Source organism: Taudactylus pleione, unplaced genomic scaffold (genome assembly GCF_031769625.1).
Source record: "Taudactylus pleione unplaced genomic scaffold, aTauple2 ptg000439l, whole genome shotgun sequence".
Classification (NCBI taxonomy): Eukaryota; Metazoa; Chordata; class Amphibia; order Anura; family Myobatrachidae; genus Taudactylus; species Taudactylus pleione.
In genome coordinates this window covers 285,911-310,269 of record NW_028284841.1, presented here as the reverse complement: position 1 = coordinate 310,269, position 24,359 = coordinate 285,911, and positions in this window count along the sequence as shown.

Sequence of the window (24,359 nt, the reverse complement as noted above, 5' to 3'; positions counted from 1 at the left end):
AAATAGGAGTTCTTATAGATGAGTATCATATACTTAATGTAGTGTGCCTTAGAAAATATACACTAATTGTGTATACCAATATACTAGTCCAGGGTTCTCGGCACTATCACCAAAATACAATAAGATTCAGGTGCCTTCCTAATTTTCATATAGATTAAAGGTAACGATGGCAGGCGGCACTCAAGTGGTTAACTGGAAAAATGACACGGGAACTCCGCAAGTCTTTGTCAACGTTTCAATTCCACAATCAGAATTTTCATCAGGACATAAAGTACAAAAAACATAGACACTTACCTATATACCCTCCACCAGACACCCATGAAGTGCATACATATATACATTTCTTTAGATATGTATCTATCTGTTATATAGATCGATATATATACATGACACAGCTCCTATAAGTTAAATGCAGGTGCAGGCCCCCTTTCTGCCCACAGTGCCTACCTGCCTGAGCAGTTTGCAGTTACTTTTCAATGCACCTAATCCTGCTGTTGACGCCTGGTCCGATTACTGGGGGCTGAGCGCTGGGCAGTGGCAGGTGGCGCGCAGCGAGCCGGCGGCTAATCTGGAAGCAGAGCGGCTCCGCAAAGGTCAATGGGAGGAGTGGCTGCAGCTGGGCATGGCCAGCATGCCCTCAAGCGGCCATCTTGACTCCTACTGTAGCCAGAATGAGCTTCTGTGCAGAAGCTCATTCTGACTTAGCTCACAGTCAGTAAGTGACCTTTTGACTGCTGCGCTGCCCGATCGGAGCTGAGCTCTGATCGCGGCAGCAACTGGAGAGGGCGAAAGTAGCGTCGTGGAGGGAGGGGGGGCAGCTTTAGAGACCTGGAATGCCTATGCCTAGGGCCGGCTCTGCCTTATATATAGAGACGAAAGCTCGCGAGCCGCGAGATTTAATCTCTATGGTTTTGCCTCGGTTTGAGATCCAGGGCCGGCGGAGAAACCGAACGCACGTTCGGTCCTCACCCCCAGATCTCAAAACTCAACTCTATTATAAGTATCTTCTTTGTATTATTATAATAATTTTTATAGTAAAAACTCTGCAGTCTGACAGGGAGTATGACAGGGGAGGCTCCGCCTCCCCTGCCTACCCTGACTGCATGTCCCTGGGTTGGCCAGACCTGCTCTACGGGGTTTCCATCAACCACCTCACATTCTCTCTAGCCTTTACCAAAGCAGTGTCTTTTAACTGTTCAGAGGCAAACATCATTTCAAGATCAGGAATTCTGTACAGTAAACTAGTTCAGTAACATTTCCTGTTTCAGTAGGAGGTACAGCATTCTGCTCCTCACTGCTGCTCTCTAGTATTTCTCTGACACACCAATCATATTTGAAAAAGGGAATACTCCCACTGCCACTGTATCAGTCACATTATCAAATGGTCCTGGGTTATTCAGTTCTGTAACATATTGGGTTTCACACAGCTTCCAGAAGTGGCACATTTTTGTCCCCAATATAGCATCAAACATCAAATCTGGAACTAATACCCCACAATGACCACCATGGGACCAAACTGTGTTTACTTCAGCAGCATCATAATGCTGAATATTCCCATGTATACAGGTCACACCAATAGTTTTTCCCTGACGTTTTGAGGGGTTCAGCAACTCTGCTTTTAAAAGAGTATCCAGGCTACTAGAATCTAACAGATTCTCTACCCGTTTGCCTTCTATAGTAATAATTATACACGTGTTTATCAGGCTCAGCCCATCAATCTGCAGTGCAGGCTAGCTGAGCAAAAAAATATACTCAGCGATTTACATAAGCAGCATCAAATTGCATAGCGTCGGGAGTAAGTGGACAATTAGCTGCAACATAGCCCAAGTCACCAAATCTAAAACCAAATCTAAATCTGACCTATTTTGAGTGCTCTCAGGATGGGAACTCACATAGGACCACTGCTTATTCAGATCCTGATTCAGCTCCGCACGCAAATACCATCACAGCTGCGATCTCTCATGGATCTCAATTGCGAAAATATGCTAAGGGCTCCCTTGCCGTCCAATGGTTAGAGACACACACTGAAGGCATCTCACATCCGCTGCTCACGCAAATAACTGGAAACATCGAATGCAGATCAGATGGCCATCAGCCTTCTGAGTAAGTCTAAGCTATTATAGACACAGCGGGTCTCCAGACACACCAAGGAATCTTCTGCTGCGAGCAAGGATGCAGTGACCAATTTATGCATGCCTATAAAATAGTATTTTTTAAACACTAGCAATGCACCTGCGATTCTCTAGCCCCCCCCCTTACCTCCCCCAAATACTGACTACCTGTCACTCAGTTTGCGAGTGAGTCCTTTGTTCGAGACTAAATGCAATTCAATCGATGCACTTGCGCAGTGGAGTTTTCATGCATGCACAATGGCTAACAATCATGCATTTGAGTGAGGATCTTAATCAAGCCCTCAGTCATTGGAACTCCTACAATGTCAGGAAATGCCAAAAGGGAGACCCATAACTTCCGCACTGGCTCCTGAACTTTAAAAGTATGAGCAATGGGGAGTGCTCAGTGGACTACCTGCAGGGATAATGGGAACTGCCCACTGCTGAAAGCACTTATTAATGGCACTGAGTGTACTGTTTAACTTGACCATGGGTCACCGGTGTCCAAAGTTTAAAAAAAATGGGAACAACAGAATTTATCAGATGTTACTATTTTATCTCTTATTGAGCTCAGTGGGGTTTGAGCGAACAAAAGTATCCATACCTCAGACATATAATTGTTCATATTGTATTTTCAGAAGGGGTAAGCTGCAGACAGTAAATGACTAGGTCCCTATGATTGCACTGGTATGCCCAGACTCACCAGGGGATATTGGATAGGTATCTGTAATAGTTGGAACAAATACAAATGTATCCAAAACACTGGACCATTGATGTCTTGAAAAGGGAGGAGAACAACAGTCCGATGTACTACATGTCAATCCAGAGTGTTCAGAGGCATGCCATCGAGTGGCTCATGTAGAAAGTATCTCAGACCAATCCACCTCAGTTGACTTATCAAATTCCATACCCGAGGATAAACTAGATGACTGTTTTCATGAAAGTGATATTGATACTGAAAATAAGGAGTGGTTATTGAATGAAATACAGAAAGGATTGGCCTTTTCAGTATTGGAATTTAGGAACTGCCTCAAGGGTGGAAAACCATATTAGATTATCAGATAATACTCCATTTAAAGAAAGATTTAGGAGGTTAGCTCCAGCCTATTTTGAGGATGTGAGTCAGCATCTCAGGAGTTTGTTACAAAATAATGTGAAGCTTACTCTGGGAGCCCAATGCATCACTTGTAGTAGCCAGAAAAAAGAATGGAAACATCAGGTTATGTATAGATTACAGAACTCTCAATAATCGCAGAATTCTAGATCAGTATACCATGCCCAAGATAGAGGAAGCCCTAGCCTGTCTCCAGGGCAGTAAGTGGCTTTCAGTCTTAGATTTGATATGTGGATATTATCAGATCCCAATGACTGTTGAAGATCGAGAGAAAACTGACTTAATTTGTCCAATAGGATTCTATGAATTTCTGAAAATTCCTCAGGGTATAAAAGGTGCCCCTGCCACATTTCAGCGCACAGTGGAACTGTTGGGGATATGTGTTATACTTATAGGGAGGTACTAATCTATTTGGATAATATTATAGTAAACTCCGGAAGAGCATAACACTCGTCTCCATAAAGTGCTGAATAGGGGGTTAAACTCTCCCTAGATAAGTACTAACTTTGTCAACTCTCAGTTAATTATTTTTGGCATATTTTCAGTCATGAGGGATTCTCCACAGACCCTACCAAGATCGAGGCAGTACAGTAATGGGCACGGGTGAACAATCTCCAGGGTCAAAGATCTTTTCTGGCGTTTTGTGAGTATTACAGGCAATTGGTCTCTGCTCGCTCCCTAAATGACTTTACCAAAGGGCATCCATCCAGTAGAGTGGATAAAAACAAAATTAAATCAAATGGGCCTTACTTTAAGATACAAGCTGCATTGTTGGGGTGCCTCCTGTGAGGAAGCCTTTCTATAATGTAAAATCTACTTGACCCACTCACCTGTTTTGGCTTTTGCAAAGTTGACATTTTCCTATGATGTACATATACAGTAGATGCCTCCTTTGAATGTTTAGGTGGGGTGTTGTATCAGGAACAGAACAATCAACTCAGGTCAATTTCATATGTTAGTCGCAGGATGACAGCTACTGAAAGAAAATACCCGGTAATCAAATTAGAATTTCTGGCTCTCAAGTGGGACATTGTTGAAAAGTTCAATGATTATTTGTGTGGTGTTACCTTTACTGTACATACTTATAACAATTCCCTTACCTATATTAATACTACAGCCTATCTGGATACCACTGGACACAGGTGGTTGGCTGCACTAGCTAATTATAACGTCAATCTAAAATACAGGCCTGGAGTGAATAATGTTGTTGCAGATTTCCTATATTGGCTACCACATACAGGGCCTCATTCAGAGGCGGTCGGAGGATGCAAGCGGTCGATCAGAAACTGGGCGGCCGCTTGCATCCTGACCGCCCGCCTCTGTTTCGGTCGTTAGGCTGTGGGTTTACACCAACAGCTCTAACAACTGCTCGGTGATGGTCGCGATGGTCAGAGACCATTGCGACCATCTGGGCTTACGACAAGACCCTAGGGTAGGGTCTCACTTGTCGTAAGCCCCGGAGAGCTTCTGGCTCTGTCAGAGCCGGAAGCTCTCCACTGATATCACTAGTGATGTCAGTGGGGCCTCCCCCAAACGGTAGGCGTTCCCATGGGAACGCCTCCGTTTGGGCTGCCACCCCCCTGGCCCGCCTTCCAAACGGGGCGAGCTGTCAATCAACATCGACAGCTCGCCCCCTTTGGAAAGAGACCCGCTACGATCGGCGCTGTCGGTCGTAGCGGGTCTCACGCATGCGCATGAGGGAGCCGGCTCCCTCGTGCGCATGCGCACTGGCCAAACATCGAGGCGGCCATGCGGTCGTAGACCGTACGGCCGCCTCTGAATTAAGGGCCTGATTCAGAGCTGCTTGTAAGCGGCCGCTCGTTCGTTCCGAGCGATGTTTGCAAAACTGCGCATGCGTACGGATCGTAATACGCATGCGCGAACCAGTCAGTGTGGCCGAAATTCGTTTGTTCGCTAAATAGCGAATGCCTGCTATTTTGAGTGACAGGAGGAGGCGTATGTGGGTGGTAACAGGGGAAGGTGCTTGAAAACGGGGAGTGGAGATCCGAACGCAGGCGTGCTTAAAGGTCAAAACGGGCGTTTTATGAGTGTGCATAATTAATACAGCAGCGTCATTGACCACGTCACTGGGTTATTTTATAGTCAGAACTGCTCGAATGATTGCGGTAGGAAAAACCAACCACAAGAATAGCGAGCAGTTCATTCGCTGGTCGATGTACTCGATTAATCTAATAAATAGCAGACATAACGTAGGATGCGAGTGGCCAGGGGGCGTAGTTTTCAAAAAATCGACCGCAAGTTTTGTTCGCTCGTTCAGACCTAGAGGCGTGAACAGACCGCAAAGAGCGAACGGTTCATTTGAATAGCCACCCCTTTTTTCTGAACGAGCGAGCGCAAATAGCATCCGGCTCTGAATCAGGCCCTAAGCCCACAGTTTCAGAGAGTAGGGAAAATTAATATGCACAGTTTTTATGAAGAAGACAAGGAACTGATTACTGCTTTAGGGGCATCAGGTACAGCGTTACACCCTATGTATTGTTGGTAAACCAGTTGGAATTAGGGGGTTTAGAGATTCTATGGTAAGATCAGTTGGAAATAGACTTTATACAAAAGAAAATGTCAAGTACCAAACACCTGAATCTTTCGGAGAACTCCAAATATTGCTCATACAGTGGCCAAAATTAAATATTAGGAATAGATTGTTATATAGAAAGATCATTAGATCGGATGGAAAGTGGAGGTTTGAGTTGGTACTACCTTATAAATACAAATAATTGGTTTTATTGTCTTTACATGATACTCATGGACATTTGTTATTTGATAAAACACAGGGGCTAGTACTGTATTTATAACAATGTATTGCCCATATATGAACAGAGACATCAATATGACAGAATATACCATCTTACTTGAAGGATACATCACATCTGTTAACAAAATTAAGTGAGCTTGATCGAATCCCCCCTAATGCCCTGCTCTGTAGTGCAGATGTTACAAGTCTATATACTTGTATTCCGCACAGAGAGGGCATTGGGGTTGTTGAATACTTGATCAAAGATAACTCTGTAGAAGGGTCCACCGATACACTTGTTTCTTAAATTGTTGCAATTAATTTTTGAACGGAACTACTTCCTATATGATAATAGGTTCTACCTACAGCTAGGGGGTGTGCGATGAGGTCCAATGTGGCCCCATCGTACGCCAACGCTTATATGCATAAGGTGGAACAACAAAAGTTCCTCTTGCTGCCCAGTTTCTCCCAACACCTTCTCCTGTACCACAGGTTTATTGATGACCTGCTAATTTTCTGGTCAGGCACCAAATTTTAATTACAGAAATTCCTTAATGGCCCTAAATGCTACTGGACATGATGTCCAACTTACTTTTACTTCTTAGATGTCAATATTAACTTAAAAGAGGGTGTTTTGCACACATCTATTTTTACCAAAGAAACTGACAGAAATACTATCCTCCATAGCACCAGCTTCCACCCCCAACCATTACGACAAAGTCTACCATACTCCCAATTCTTAAGAGTCCGTAGGATCACCAGTAACCCCGAGCTGCTGGAAAAGGAGGTGTATAAAATGGTCTCTGAATTCACCAACGGGAGATACCAAAAATTAGAGCTATTGCCTATTAAGGATAAGGTTATGAGATTACCCAGCCTAAAACAACTAAAGGTGAACAACCAAGAAAGATCCCTTGGGTCAATAGATACACGACCAATAGTACAACTACAACTTGGATTGCCAAAAAGTTATGGCCTATAGTGAATTCTGATTAAGAACTACCAGAGTTATTTAGTACACACTTACTCCAAAGTTATACGAGAGGCCGTAACTTAAAAGGCCGACTAGTGAAATTAGATGTAGCCAAACTTAAAGCACCTGTTATCCCCAACACTTTCTAAGTCAAAGAAAGGCTATTATCGGTGCTTAGGGTGTATTACCTGTAGGGGAGTGCTAGCAGGTGATACTTTTCACCACCCATATACAGGAGCCAAGTATACCATCAGACACCCCGTGAACTGTAGTACAACTCATGTTGTGTACCTTCTGTCTTGCCCATGTGGTCTACAATATGTGGGCAAGACAGAAAGGCATTCAAGGAGCAGATGGCGCTCCATAGTTCCGCTATTAGAGCTGCACTGAACTCAGGTAGCAGCGAGCAACCCGAAGCCAAACATTTTTTGGCTGCTAAGCATGGAGTAGCTGATTTGAGGTCAAGAATTATTTATCATATACCATATAGTATAAGAGGTGGAAATCGAGGTAAAGCATTACTACAAGCTGAATAGAGGTGGATATTCAAACTGGGTACATTAGACCAGAGAGGGCTTAATGAGACATTATACCTCCACTGTTACCTTTAAATAAGAGTAAAACATTTGAATAATAACCATATGGATAATAATGTACTTGTGGTTTTCTCATCATAGGATTGGCTAGTGAGCAACCATGGGGGTAGTATTGTGCTTATAATGTAATATTTGAATGTTTATGGTAATGATGAATTGTGTTATTTGTATTTAATATTAAAGGTGGATGTTTTGTTTTAGGTTGCTAAGGCAAGAAAGGGGATATCGAGATCACCTGGGCGGCGCTGCTGATGACGTCACGAGGATGTGCCCCAGAGACTACGAGGTGTATCATTGGGAGTAGTCGTGCGGCCGCACTGCACAGGTGAGTAGCATCTTGGATCTAATTAGTAATTCTGTGGGGTATATAGACCCTTTGTACCTTATTGTTGTATGTATCCTTGATAATGTGCACCTGCCCGAAACGCTGTTGGATTAAAGAGGCTTTTTATCAGACGCTGAGTGCCGCCAGTTCTTCTTTGATGTTCTATGCATTGGGACAGCCTTGCTCCTAGGAAGGCACCAGCGCAACTACATATTCATTAAACATCGAGTGCCAGAACATTGCCAGACATATATATACAGTATATATAAATTATGGATGATTTCAGTGCCAAGTAGGTTCCTGTAGACCAATGGACTTTGTGTTTTGATTGTAGTAATTATACCCAATTTTAAATAGTAAAACGCACTTCCCAGAATTTGTGGGTGTCAGCTCTATCAACAGGATTGTGGTGGTTGGCAATCTACCAAATAAATTCAGACAATATATATGGTTGACAATGAGCACCTTCCGTGCTTAAAAGATAATCTTAGTTGTAAGTAAAATAAATAAAAAAGTATACATATGTGTGGTCAAATATAAAATCGTTTCAAATTTGTGCAACACTTTCAATAAAAATGAGATATATATAATGTAAAAAAGTGCATAATGCCTATGTAAACTTGATACCTATTGAGGCCAAAGTCCTATGTGTCCTTATAGAATTCCAACAAAGTGCAAAAGTGCAAAAAGTATACAAAAGTGGCAATACCTACATAAAGTTTAGAAAATCATTCAATTAATGAACATATACAGGTGTATCCAAATAAAAATTTCTATTTAATTAGATAAAAGACAATACATAAGAACAATTCATTTGATAAAAAAGCAAAACTAAAATATATAGAAAAAATATAAGCAAATGGATAAAAAATTCGATGAGGATCAAAGTACTTATCTGAAAAGGATGTTCAAAAGTTTTTGAAGGTAAGTGGATAGAGCCTCCTATATATAGGAGCTAGGTGGGTTGTTATAGCAGAGGTTAATGTAGTAAATTAAAATCGCACAGACGCTGTGGTCTATCCCACTCTAAAGTTCTCAGGAGTCCGCCAGCTTCTCTCTTTTGGTGCGGTGGTCAACACTGTCACTAACCAGCATGGGGAATCCTCAGATCATGATAGCATCCTTTGGAGTTCTCACCGGTCTCAGGGCGCCTCCAATTCTGTGCAGATCAGCTGATCACTGCACCACCAGTGCCGTCCCTACTCTGGACCACGTGATGTCAGTGCCCAATCAGCAACCAGCAGTCCCAAGAAAAAGACTTCCTGTAGGGCTCACTGGTTGCCAGTAGAACATCCCTACCTGCCTACAGAGTGTGACTCTAGACTGTGCTCCACTGTGCTCTAAAATTGCATTTGAACCAGCTTTCACCTGTCCCAGCCCGGTCTCAAGCTCAGCCTGTCCCAGCTTGGTCTCAAACTTGGCCGTTTCCAGCCCGGTTCAAATCAATACTGATTCCTGTCAGGTACAAAGCATTATTGGTTCCAGCCCGCTTCCAAGCAATACCGATCACAGTACAGTTCACAGGCACCAGTTCCCTATCCAGCTCCAGTGCCTCCGAATCCAAAGCCTCAGTCTCTACACACTCTAGTCAAGTGTTCTACCTGTCCCACACCTTACCTCAAATCTAGTCCGGCAAAGTCTAACTGCTCCTATTATTGGCCATTCTATCTAACAGTCATGCTTTCCTCGCTCAAATTCTAGTGCATGCGCAGAAACTTTATCAAGCTACCAAGCTTCATTCATACCACCTCTTCTCAAACTCCAACCCCAGAATCCAGTACGGGAACACAAACTCACACAGGCTTGACACACTTGAGGTGTAGCCAGTGTTGGAAATATGAGCCAAAACCATGGTGGTTGGTTTCCACATTTGGATGACCAGATCACTTGATAACATGCATTGGCTCTGATGTCTCTCAGTAACTAGCTGCTTGTTAGATTTTGCACATCACAATGTACATTGTTGTGAATAGATTGTCCTTTCTTTGATAAAGACAATGTAAATAATATAAGATACATAATATATATTTTACACAGTAAAATCTGAGCAGGGCTCTTTAATGTCCTGGAAGAAAATGACATGCCCTTTATTATTCTGATGGCCATTTTGAACTTACTTTTGAAATACAAATACATAATAACATTTATAACAATTTATTCCAGTACACAATCTAGACTTATCAGGCCATACATCTAGAGCACCAATTCCCGATGCCGATCCGATCCGTGGACTCCAATGATTGGCAATCTCTCAGAGAATCTGCAACATGATAACAATCCTGATTCGCAGATTACGATCATTTTGGGTGGAAATCATCAAATAGAGATTGTCCAACATGTTGGATTTTGCTGATCACCTGACCAAGGCATAGACAGAACAGGGACTTGCCATGATAGATGTCTGATGTATGGCCAGCTCTATATCTATCAGATCTAAGGGCCTATTTCATTACGGATTGCAATTGCAACAGCGTACGCAGATCAGGCGATGGTGCGTACTACGCATGCGTATGCACCACAGTGTGCGTGCGCAGGTCAGCATTGCGATCGCACTGCGATCATGTACGCAGATACAAAGCCATCCCAGAGTGAGTGACAGGAAGTCAGCATTTCGGGAGTGGTCATGGGGGAGTGGTCGGAAAAACGCAGGCGTACCTGTCTGTGTGAACGCCGTTTCCTTGGCGTGCATAAATTTGCCACTGTGATGGCATTCACAGCTTGAGTACTCACTGCGTGCAATGAGACTTGCAATTTCTGAGATAGGTCAGACTTGCTATAATTTTGTGTGAGGGTCCGATGTTACCAATGTATACGTAGGACTGTGAGGTCTTACAGATGTGAGAAGCGGTAGTGGGTGTCTCTATGCTGGCTGAGCAGTTGCAAACATTAGCATATTTTCGCAGCAGGACTGTGTGCGTAATCACAGCTGCTATCGCAATAGCGATCTGTAATGAATCAGGCACTGAGTTTTTAAGTTATCTGTGCTAGGAACACCATTCAGGATAGAGACAAACATTTATCTTAGCAATAGTTTGACATCTCTCAGTGCTTTAGATATGAAATATGATAAGGCTCTTCCAACCTATTAGGAGTCTATGTACCATATAGTGAGGGATTTCTTTCCTGAAAACTTCACACTGCTCTGTGAACCTTTTATAATGCATTTCAGAATCAATTATCTTTCAATCAGAGTAGTGAAAAGTTACCATTCATTTGTAATGCCGTATAGTTGCTTTCAGTGTACTTTAAACTATTGAAAATATTGGATCAAACTGTACACATTATTTCAGGCAGAAAAAAGGTTGCCCTTGTTATAACTTATAATGAAGGCCATGATCAGTTCTGGTTGATGGGAACAGTATGCCCTAGGCTGCTCAGTGACCTCAATTTCTGTTCATGAATCCCACACAGCAGCATTACTCTAAAAGGCACGTGATTATCTGGAAATGTTTTTAAACAATGTTGATGAATTGATGATGCGTTCACTGCAGTTGTAATCTGACAGTTTGGAAATACTGTACAGTCTTCTCTGATAGTGGGGCACATTTTCACAAAGTAGCTGTGTCCAATATATTTTAGTACAATGATACATTTCCCCTAGAGAAACATATTCTGGAGTACTGAGTAATCAGAGAGGCTTGGTCAAGCACATCAGTTGATGCTAATGCACCTTACAAACAATATTTTCCTAGCACAGGAAATAATAATACATACAGCTAAATCAGAAGCCAATTGTCTCACCAGCATGCAGAGGCGCCGAGAGGGGGGGAGCGGGTACTAATTACCCGGGCACGGGCTTGCTGGAGGGGCCTGGCGGGGGCCCGGGTCCGGCGCCGCCCCAGCTTCCTCTTACATCAAATCAGCCCAGCACACACTGCTGTGTGCTGGGCTGCACTGGGAGACTGAGTAGCAGCTGCAGCAGACTCCTATGCATGTGGAGACAGCGATCACACTGATCGCGCCCCCCACTGGCTATGCGCCGGGCTGAGGGGCTCACAGCACCCCCCTCTCCAGCGGGCACTGCAAAAATGTTTTTTTCACCACTAAGGGTCGTGGTCACGCCTCCCGTGATTAGGCCATGCCCCCTTCTTCCCCCGGGCCCAGCGCGGCTGTCGGCGCCCCTGCTGGTATGTACAGTATTAATTTTATTAGTAGTTAACCGTTAGTAGTGCTGTATCTTTATTCCTACTATACTATAGGCTCTCATACATCTGCGACGATTGCAGCGTTTCTGCGATGCTGCCACCCTGCATTGCAAGATTGGTGATATCCAACATGTTGGATTTCACAGATTTGACGATCACGATCAAAATATGATCGTGTTTTGCAAATCTGTGAAATTTAAAATTTTTCACCGATCCTCCGACGGATCGCGGAACATAGAGGGCCGCTGGTTGGCATTTCCGACCGGTGGATCGGCGTTTCTGATCTGATCATGCAATCCGCAGTTAGATGTATGGGGGCCTTATCTCTTATAGGAGGTTGACACCCTCCAATACAGCTGCTTTGGGCTTACCAAGCAAGTGTGGATCACTTTTTTTTATGTACAGTATTCAGACTGCTAAAGAGATGGGAGAAAACCTGCACAAACATAGGGCCTGATTCACTACGGATCGCAATACTGCGTACGCACGCAGTTCAACTGCAATAGCAAGCTAATCCATTGCAAGTGCAATGCAAACTCAGCACTACATAAGGACGCCCACTTTACCATATGCACATCCGTAATACTTAGCAGAATAGCGAAACCATTGGTACAATCGAGTACCATCGCAGCCTCACGCACACCTGAACAAGCCCTGACCTTCCTAACAGCCACGCACACTATGAGACCTTAGGCTGCGTATGGACCCCCCCGTCACCACCCACAAACCGCACTTCCTATCAATCAATCTGCGATCGCAGTCCCGATTGAAATAGCTAGTTCACGCACACGCAATGCGATGCGCACGTATGCGCAGAACACAACAATTGGCCGATTGCGTGCGTATTATCAACTGCAATCCTTGCTGAATCAGGCCCACAGTTATAACTGGAATTTATCAATGCTTCAGCACTATGAGGCAGAAATTACAACCACATACAGTAATACATATGGTATGTGAATAAATCCATATATTATTAGCAGGAAATCTCATTCTTATTTTCAGATTATTATTAGAAGCACTGTTTATTTCTTCCAACATGCTGCTTTCTGCTCTGTTTTCCACACTTTTCTCCCATCTGAGACAGCATGGCCTGTACCAACACTAATGTTACTGTCATTGATTATATAAGACACCGACCCCTGATTATTGCAGAAACCAGCCCATTGTCTCATGGTAAATTTGCTCATATTGGATCTGGAAAGCCTGATTGTGTTTAGAGCTTCAGTGACAGGATTGTGAATTAATTCTCTCTAAATTAGTGACTGCACAACCCACAAGTTTACGTCAAGATACCCAACACACCCTCCTAAGTTATTGTACTAAAAACACAAATAAATGTTGACAAAAATAAAGTAGAAAACACAAATACGAACAAAGTAAATGAAACCAGCATAAATTAATTTCCATGTTGACCGTTTACAATGCAGTGTAGGCATGTGTCAAGTAAACCTATAGATTAAATACAATCATGCTTGTATAGTGTGTAAACTTTATCTTTATAAATAAAGATATATATTTTATGTTACGCAAGAGAAAATATATTTCAAGTATAAATGTATAGAATAAAATACAATTAATTTTGTAGAGGCGTCAGGTCCCAGTGTACATTGTGATCCTGAGGTATAACTCACTTACTGTTTTAATAGTTAATCAATGAAGGAGGGCACTCGTATGGGTCACTTATTCACTACATTTCCTCATCCAGTCTTCCAGAACCTTTGACCTAACTCCTGACCAGTAAAGTGCACAGGCAGCAACAGCAGTGGGATATGATGAAGGATAACCTATTGCCTGGCTGGGGCTGGAGGCACATTTTCATTACAATGGAAGCTGTCAAAGGAAAAAGCCCAAGTTTAGGAGCGAGGACATTAGTGGTGTCATTACAAAGAATTGCTTAGGGTACAGACAAGATAATTTAGTGTGGTACAAAATACTTGCAATGCAATGTATTAAATATACAGTAATATAATTTTTATTTGCAACTTTGCAATTTCAGTTTTGTTTAGTAGCAAATCTCATTCATCAGGGGAGATAGTTTCCTTAAATTGTACTGCAAGCGTTTGCTAACGCTGAATATATAATAATTTCAGTGGATCTGATGTGCTCCTTGCATTTGTTATTTGTGATTATGCGGTAAAATTCAGGTGATGTTCATTAATTTTTTAAATATTGGTGCGATAATAATGGAACAATATAACTGCTATACTTTCAAGGGAGATAAACAAAAAAGGTATTACTAAGCAATGCCATTGTCACACAATTAGGTGCATTTTTTTTAGAGAAGTTAAATGTATTATTTTGCACATTTGGATGCACTACAGTATTGCAGTGTTCAAAGTGTATTCTGTTCATAATGATTCTGATCTAACGTTTGCTTTTCAGTTGGACAACTTGTTTGCATAAAACAACAACTTTACTTTCAATAATAAATCTCTGATTATAATATCTTGAAAATTGAACCTTAGACTATAATTATCTGCTGCTGCTGGTGTACTGTGGACCTGATTCAGACCCTCTTGCAAGCGGCCGCACGCTCGTACGCGGCTGATGTTATGCATTTGTGTAGTGCTTGTGTGCGAACTAGTTTGAGCGATCAGGAAGTGCTCGCTTGCCCAGCAAAGACAGCCCAGTGGAATGAGTGACAGGAGAGGCTGTTTGTGGGTGGTAACAGGGGCAGGGCAGTAGTAACGGGGGAGTGGAGTTGCGAAGGCAGGCATGCCTGAGTGTTTCAACACCGTTTCAAAGGCGTGCATAATTAACAGTACATGTCACTTGGCTGGTTTTTACAATGAAATGCTCGCAGTGCTTGCGGTAGGGTAAAAGCAGCCACAAGCACTGCGGTCAGATCCGATGGATCCCGATGTACCGATGGTTGTATTTACTTCCTGGAGATGACGTGCGCTAGTGGGCGGCTAAAGACAGGCTGGTGGATGTCTAGAAACACAAAGTGATCACTCGCCAAGATATAGTGAGCGTGCTTATGCCTTGCCGTGTGATCGCCTGCCTTGATGTCACTTAGCTGAATTTGCGCATGCTGGGAGCGAACGGCTGCATCTAGCGAACGGGTCTGAATCAGGCCCTGTATCCATATACCTATCCTAGTATCATTTTTTCCTGTAGCCTCACTCCAGCTAGTCCTTGTTGTGGAAGGACTGCCACTCCTAAATCTAACCTTTGCCTTGGTCAGCAGTCCTGCGGTCTCACTCAATTGTACGAGAACCGTAACAACAGCAGGGTCGTGTACAAGTGTAAATACGCCTTTATATTCAGGAGGATCTCTTGCACCATGAATAGGGCTGGTGAAAGTGCGCATTGAAAATAATGACAGATATGAAGCCAATTTTATGGATTGTGGCAGTCTGGTTGCAAAGATGCATACAACTCAGCGTGTGGGTGAATATCAGTATTTAGTTCCAAACACGGAATAAGAGAACTATTACTGCCAACTTGCATTGCACTTTGTATCAACACCATTGTGATTAAACAATTCACTGCAGAGAAAGAACAAAGAGGCTTTGTATCCCATTATAAATTACACGTCTTCCGACCATGCGTAAAAATCTTGCATGTTTACGTTCCGTGACCCCTCACAAACAAATGCCAGGTCTCCGAGTCTCATGAACCCTATTCTGTTCTCCTTTTCCTCTGTACCAAGTGCAGCTCATACACCTACCTAGTTATGCCTTACCCCACGACAGGGGCATTTCTAGAGTGGAGGGGGCCCGTGTGCAGTCTCCGACAAGGGCCCCCTCCTCTCCGCCCGGCGGCCGGCAGCGCACTGAGTTGTGTGCGGCCAGCACCGGAGTTATAGACTATGGGCACTAGAGTGTGCCCAGAGTCTATAGTGTGTGCACAGGTCACCGGGAAAATGGCCATGGCGACCATTTTCCCTGTACTGCGCATGCGCAAACGATGGGAAAATGGCCTCCGCAGCCATTTTCCAGTCGTTTTACAGCGCCGGACGTCAGCGCCGACGTGGGACTCTGGAGAGGGGCCCTGTTCCCCGCACACCCTGCATCCTTTATAGATACGCCCCTGCCCCACTAATATCCACTCGTTTGAGGCAACACCAAAGACACCATTCTCACTAATCTGCCAGATTATTATTTATATACACAGCACTGAACAGACAATATATTCACATTCACAAGTGAAAGTAGCCACACTGAAATCACAAACATGTAGAAGTGGATTTCCCACATCATAAATAATCCTAAAGTGTCCTAAAAAGGAGCTTCACAAACAGCCCAGAAATTGTTACAGCAAAATGTAGCAATGTAGAAGCTCCTGACTTACTCTGGGACTCACTACTCACCATACCATCGGTACTTCTATCAATGGTGGTTGTTGCCCTCTGTGTTGGTGGTTGAACCCCTAAAGTTTTGGGATTCGTGCTGAGTCTCTGCTACAAACATTCATTCCGGTTGTTGGCAACTGGGTACAGAGGCGGACTGGGCCGGGGGGCAAGGTGCCAACTGCCCCCTGGGCCATTATACTATTAGACATTTGGGGGCGCACAAGCCAGGATGCAGGCAGAAATTGCTCCCTGGCTCAATCGGAATGGCTGGCCAGTATTCTCTGCCTGCCTCCCGGCCACCATTGTCCTGTCCATTCTCCACTGTTCACAGCGTGCTAGAATTGTTGATGGGTGTATGGTGCTGGCCATCCACCAGTCACAGTTGTGGGAGTATCTAACACTGATTGGTGGATGGCCGGTGCTATTCACCAATCAGGGAAAACTGCAGTGAAGCGCGCCGCTTGCATAGAGAGCTGTAGTGCTGCCAGAGACTGAATACTGAAGTGAGGGCCTGATTCAGAGCCGAATGCTCTGACCAGAGCGCTCGCTCTGAATCAGGGCCCTCCTCCATGAAAATGGAGCGGCCTCCTGGCCGCTCACATAGCTGTGGGTGACCACCCACAGCATATGCGAGCGTCCATGATGATGGTCGCGATGGTCTTGACCATCGCGACCATCGGGCTTGCGACGGAGACCATGCGGTAGGGTCTCGCTGCCGCAAGCCCTGGAGTGATTTTGGCTCTATCAGAGCCAAAATCACTCCCACTGACATCACTAGTGATGTCAGTGGGGCCGGCTTCAGACGGTAGGCGTTCCCATGGGAACGCCTCCGTCTGGCAGGCACGCCCCCTGCACGCCCACCAAAGGGGGCGTGCTGTCGATCAACATCGACAGCACGCCCCCTTTGGTGCGAGACCCGGAGCGATGGAGAGCCTGTCGCTCGCCGGGTCTCGCGCATGCGCACGACGGAGCTCCCTCCGTCGTGCGCATGCGCAGTGGGGGAACATCGACCCGCTTGCAGGCGTCCTGCGCTCACGAGCGGGTCTGAATTACCCCCTGAGTCAACAGTGCAGTCTGTACTGTAGTATCAGTTCAGTGTTCAGTGTCTGAGCAGTAAGACTCCCTTCCTATACACCCAGCTCAGACAGAAGTGTGTAACTGCATAAATCAGATCAACAGGCCAGTGAGATATTGCATCATACAGACAACTTCCACTTTGATAGGAAACCATTCCCATAATATATATATATATAAATATATATATATACATATATATATATATACAGTCAAGTCACATTATTGTGACCACCTCCTACATTTGAAGTGAGCAGCGGGTAGCCCATGAAGTACGTCACGAGCCGTGCGCTGGCTTGGTGGGTATATAAGGTGTGCGATTATTGGCTTTCGGGCCAAGGGTGGCAGTATTTCTGAAACAGCGCAGTTTGTGAACTGTTCCCGTGCTACTGTGGTGAAGGTGTGTTGTGATTGGACAAATAGCACTATTGTGAATGTGGAAACTACGGAGCACCACGTGCCATTGGTGCGTGAGGGCTGACCGACATGCTACAGTGGAACAGCTCACCGTCAAAATGAACCTGGGGGCCACCAAACATGTGTCTAAAATGACACTTCAGTGTACCCTGCTCCGAAGCAAATGGATGGTCACTGCACCTATGCTAACGAAGGTGCATTGGTGAAAAAGGCTTCAATTTTCATGCTTGTATCGGAATTGGACATCCGCTGATTGGCGAAGGGTTCCTTATCTGATGAGTCAAGTTTTTTTCGCTTCATCGAATGGATGGACGTTGACATATCAGATGAGAAATATCGGAGATCAAACACCCTGCAACCATTGCTGGAAGAACACAAGCTGGTGGTGGCAGCGTTATGGTCTGGGGAATGTTTTCATAGCATTCTCTGGGCCCACTCATCCATGTGGAAGGCACCCTCAACCAATTTGGTTATGAATCCATCCTTGCCGAGCACGTACACCCATACATGCTGATTGTCTTTCTTGAGGCAGATGGGATCTTCCAGCAAGATGATGCGACATGTCACATGGGTAGAAATGTCCGACAGTGGTTGGACGAGCACGACCAAGACTTCCAAGTACTTCCCTGGCCCCCTAATTCCCCAAACTTGAACCCAATTGAGCATCTGTGTGACCACCTCGTTTGTTGTGTTCACTCTATGGATACTCCACCATGCACCCTCCAGCAGTCAGCATGGCTCCAGAAACCTGTGCCAACCTACAGTACCAACACCTTATTGAGACACACCCAGCTATATATATATATATATATATATGTATATACTGCATGCACTATATATGTACACACACACATGCACACACACGACTTGCCTACAGAACACATTTTCTATGTGCAAACAACCAGTTGCTGCCTAGTTACATCTACAAAGCTGAAGATGGGAGATGCAGCTGAGATTAGTGGGTAAATTTACTAAAGTGAGAGTTTCAGAAGTGGAGATGTTGCCCATAGCACTATTAGTAGTATTACCTAAAGAATCAGATGGGGATTACTGCATATTTCCCCATCAGAATCTATTGTGTTTTTTTTGGGGAGAATCAATGATTGCTTACTCTATCAGAATGTCCAGAAGACTCCAGAACTTTAGGGATTACTCCCAGACCTCTGAGAGAGTAGAGCGATCTCCCAAATCACACCCACTTACCTAATAATGTGGGCCCTTTAAATCCTCTTATTCAATATATATCTGCAGTTGATCAATAGTGAAAAATAGGGATAACTATAGGGATAAAAAGCTCCACTAACTAATCTGTAAACCTTGGGATTATTCAAGATTAATAATGGACATTTTTCAAATAGGATCCAAGACACAAAAAATCATTATGATAGGCGGTTTCACGCTGTCTGTAATGATACACATGGGTGTAGCGAGGACGAAGCAGATGGAGCTCAAGCTCCAGGCGCCGGTTCCGTCAGGGGGAGCCAACTGCGGTGAATAAGTAGTTATTTAATAGACCACCGGAATCGTTCCCCGACGGAACGGCACACCCTCCCACCTCCACATACTGCCCCTACACTGCTACTCCATCCAATAGTGCCCCACAACTGTTCCCACATCTCATACTACCTCAACAATACTATCATTCCTCATATTGCCCCAAAACTGTTCCCATTCCTCATACTGCCAAAAATACTGCTCCCACTCCACATAATGCCCAAAATACTGCTACCACTCCACTAATACCCAAAACACTGCTCCCAGTCATCATACTGCCCATAATACTGCTCCCACTCCTCATATTGCTCAAAATACTACTCCCACTCCACATACTGCTCAAAATACTGCTCCCACTCCACATACTGCCCAAAACACTGCTCCCACTCCACATACTGCTCAAAACACTGCTCCCACTCCTTATTGCTCAAAACACTGCTCCCACTCCTCATACTTCCCAGCTCCCACTCCTCATATTGCCCAAACCATTGATCCCACTTCTCATACTGCCCAAAACACTGAATCCATTCCTCATATTGCCCAAAACACTGCTCCCACTCCTCATACTGCCCAAAACACTGCTCCCACTCCTCATATTGCTCAAAATACTGCTCCCACTCCTCATATTGCTCAAAACACTGCTCCCACTCCACATACTGCTCAAAATACTGCTCCAACTCCACATACTGCCCAAAACACTGCTCCCACTCCACATAATGCCCAAAATACTGCTACCACTCCACTAATGCCCAAAACACTGCTCCCAGTAATCATACTGCCCATAATACTGCTCCCACTCCTCATATTGCTCAAAATACTGCTCCCACTCCTCATACTGCCCAAAACACTGCTCCCACTCCTCATACTTCCAAGCTCCCACTCCTCATATTGCCCAAACCATTGATCCCACTTCTCATACTGCCCAAAACACTGCGTCCACTCCTCATACTGCCCAAAATACTGATCCCACTCCTCATATTGCTCAAAACACTGATCCAACTCCTCATATTGCTCAAAACACTGCTCCCACTCCACATACTGCTCAAAATACTGCTCCCACTCCACATACTGCCCAAAACACTGCTCCCACTCCACATAATGCCCAAAATACTGCTACCACTCCACTAATGCCCAAAACACTGTTCCTAGTAATCATACTGCCCATAATACTGCTCCCACTCCTCATATTGCTCAAAATACTGCTCCCACTCCTCATACTGCCCAAAACACTGCTCCCACTCCTCATACTTCCAAGCTCCCACTCCTCATATTGCCCAAACCATTGATCCCACTTCTCATACTGCCCAAAACACTGCGTCCACTCCTCATACTGCCCAAAATACTGATCCCACTCCTCATATTGCTCAAAACACTGATCCAACTCCTCATGCTGCCCAAAAAACTGCATCCACTCCTCATATTGCCCAAAATACTGCTCCCACTACTCATATTGCCGAAAACACTGATCCCACTCCTCATACTTCCCAAAACACTCTCTGACCTGTAATAGGTTAAAAAAGAAACCTATGGCCGGTGGGCCCCCGCATAACTGATTACAGAGGCGTGCAGGGTCGGATGGCAGGGTGCCATCTATACCTGTCAGGGCCGCATGCATGCATTTGACCCCCAATGCTAAAAGCTGCCAGCCAGCCCCTGACTGGGTGTTCCTCCTTGAGGATTTAGGCTCCAGTGACCCAGTTCTCATAATCTGTCTGTAGCATCTATTAGCAGATTCCTGGTGGGCTACTGATTACCTGAATTACTCACTGTAATTGGTTCCACCCTGTTATCCCTATATCCAGGGTAAGGGGTTGAGTTCCACTCAATTGGTTCCAAGGGCAGACTGGGAGCCTTGCAGGTGTTACTGACCTCTCTGAAGGCCCCAGGCATTTACCACATGAGTACTATAGATCTGTGATTATACATTAAAAAGAAAAACTGCACTGGATAGAAACAGCCACAAATTGACACAGTATAATAATTTATTATAACAATAAAGATATTTTGCTACACAGTAAAAACAACTGACTAGTCACTGCAAAAATTTATCTGTGTTCAGTCTAGAGCAGTGGTGGCCAACCCGCGGCTCTCGAGCCGCATGAGGCTCTTCTGATCTTCTAAGGCAGCTCGCAGCTCGGCAGCCGCCCCATTGTTACTGGGAACGCTGGTCGCTAAAGCCATCAGAAGCTAAAGACTTCTCTGATCATTTCAGAGGCCAGCGTTCCCAGTAATGCAGTGCGCGGGTGATGTCATGACGTCACCCGCGATGTGAGGAGCTGGATCCAGTTAGATCCAGTTAGATCCAGCAGACGGCAGAAGAAGTTAGATCCAGCAGGCAGCATAAAAAGACGCAGCAGCGATGGTGCGGCGGCAGAAGCAGCAGCAGCGACGGCGCGGCAGAACTCGGGAGCCCTGACTTCGTGGAGCGGTGCCAGCACAAAGGTAAGTTTCTTCATGGGGGGGGGAGCTAGTGCTGAGGGCACAACAACAGGGAGCTTTGCAGGAGGGAAACTGCTACAGGGGGCATTGATTAATGGGCACAGAAAAAATTTAGTAAAGTAGTAAAGTGAAATAAATTGTGTTTACCTGTCATGCTTAGCTTCAGTTATGTCATCCTGCAGCATCTGTTAGCAGATACCAGGTGGGCTACTCATTACCTGAATGACTCACTGTAATTGGTTCCAGCCACTTAACCCTATATCCAGGGTAAGGGGTTGAGTTCCACTCAATTTGTTCCAGGGGCAGACTGGGAGCCTTGCAGGTGTTACTGACCTCTCTGAAGGCCCCAGGCATTTACCACATGGGTCTCACACATGGGAAGCAATCGGGAAGCCGATGGACGAAATCCTTACCGCTGACTTCCCAACTGTCTAATCCCGGCAAGGCACTAATGACAGGTGTCAAAATCCCGATACCTGTCATTAGACTTACTCCGGGAGCCTGACACCCAGCATACCGAATGAAGGTAAGTCGGGTGCTGGGCGCGGACAGCTGCGGGGGTGGGTGGGTTAGGTTTTAGGGCTCCCGGGGGACTTAGGGTTAGGCACCCCCTGGGAGGGTTAGGTTTAGGCTAGGGAAAGGGGGGGTTAGGGTTAGGCACCCACGGGGGGAGGCAATTAGAGGGGGATTAGGGTTAGGCAATGAGGAGCAGGTTAGGTTTAGGCACCCCTATGGGAGGGTTTGGGTTATGGGGCAGTAGATTAGAGTTACTTACCTTCAGAAGCAGTCAGGATTTTCACCCCTTGCCGGGCTAGCGCTGTCGGGATTTGATCCGTCGGATTACATGCAGATTCCTCTCACTCATGAGTTGATCTCTGATTATACCACCTCTGTTCTACTACAGCCCATCAGCCAAGTCCACGGGTCCTGACTCAGATGTAAAACCCTAAACATGACACTGTCTACCTATCGCATGCAGTCTTTCAACTGTTATATATAGCAGCATGCGGTCTACCAGCTAATGTAACTGATATGGATTCTATAGCATGCGATCTACTAACTGATATGGTGCATATTAGTCTACCAATTAATAGCATTGGGTTAGGGTTTACGGTATATCCTTAACCCCTAATGCTATAATGGAAACATTGCTGTAGACTGCACTCTATTGTAGCACCCAATTCTCAGTATCAATTTTTTTCCTGTATACTACTTAAGTTAATATTTATTGAAGAAAAGCATTTAAAATACAATGCAATTACATTATGACAATGTTTATTCTTTATCACAGTTCCGCTTCTCTTTATATATCACAGCTGTCACTCAGCTGTCACTCAGCTGTCACAACTCTGCAGCACCCCACTAAGACTATGGTGCTCTACAGCCCTCACTCACATAGTTTTTCATCGCTTCAATTAGTCTATTATCGGGCTTCAAACTTCCTATTTAGTTTAGCTACAGTACAGTATGCTGCCTCTGCAGTGACCCCTCCCTTTACTGGATGCTGGGGGCTTTTGTATGTGTGGTCTGTCTTTATTGATAAAGTGGGGGTTTTACTCCTCTCTATAACTGGGCTCATGCCCCTTTTTCATAGTAGTGATCCCCTTTCTATTCAACAATTTAGGCCACTGGGGAATCTAAGGGGTGATTCAATTCTTTTATTGGGTGCCTTAACTAATAGTCGCCCTATAAAAGAACTGAATCGCCCCCTAAGATATTCTCTGCCCCGGCTGAAATGTCCCCTCTATGTTGTCACTGACAGGAATCAGCACAGCCACGTAAAGTATCATCTCAGTCCGCCCCTTTTTCTCTACAGGACAGAGCTGTATACCTCCGCCTCTCTGGTCACTGATGGATTACACAGAGCTGTATACCTCCGCCTCTCTGGTCACTGATAGATTACACAGAGCTGTATACCTCCGCCTCTCTGGTCACTGATAGATAAAAACAGAGCTGTATACCTCCGCCTCTCTGGTCACTGATAGATTACACAGAGCTGTATACCTCCGCCTCTCTGGTCACTGATAGATTACACAGAGCTGTATATCTCCGCCTCTCTGGTCACTGATGGATTACACAGCGCTGTATACCTCCGCCTCTCTGGTCACTGATACCTTACACAGAGCTGTATACCTCCGCCTCTCTGGTCACTGATACCTTACACAGAGCTGTATACCTCCGCCTCTCTGGTCACTGATAGATTACACAGAGCTGTATACCTCCGCCTCTCTGGTCACTGATAGATTACACAGAGCTGTATACCTCCGCCTCTCTGGTCACTGATAGATTACACAGAGCTGTATACCTCCGCCTCTCTGGTCACTGATAGATTACACAGAGCTGTATACCTCCACCTCTCTGGTCACTGATAGATTACACAGAGCTGTGTCACTCCGCCTACTGTTACAACATGATAATATAACGCCTGAGGAGGCATTAATATAAAATGCAATACTTAAATACATACATGTTTTAGACAATGGGAAGGCAACCTGTGGCTCTCCAACTGTTGTACTGGGAGAACATTTTGGGGCATGTAGTTCCACAGCATACGATGAACTGCATTTTGTGTAGGGATGTGCAGGCTTGGATAGGTTCGAGTTTGCACGCCGAGTTCGG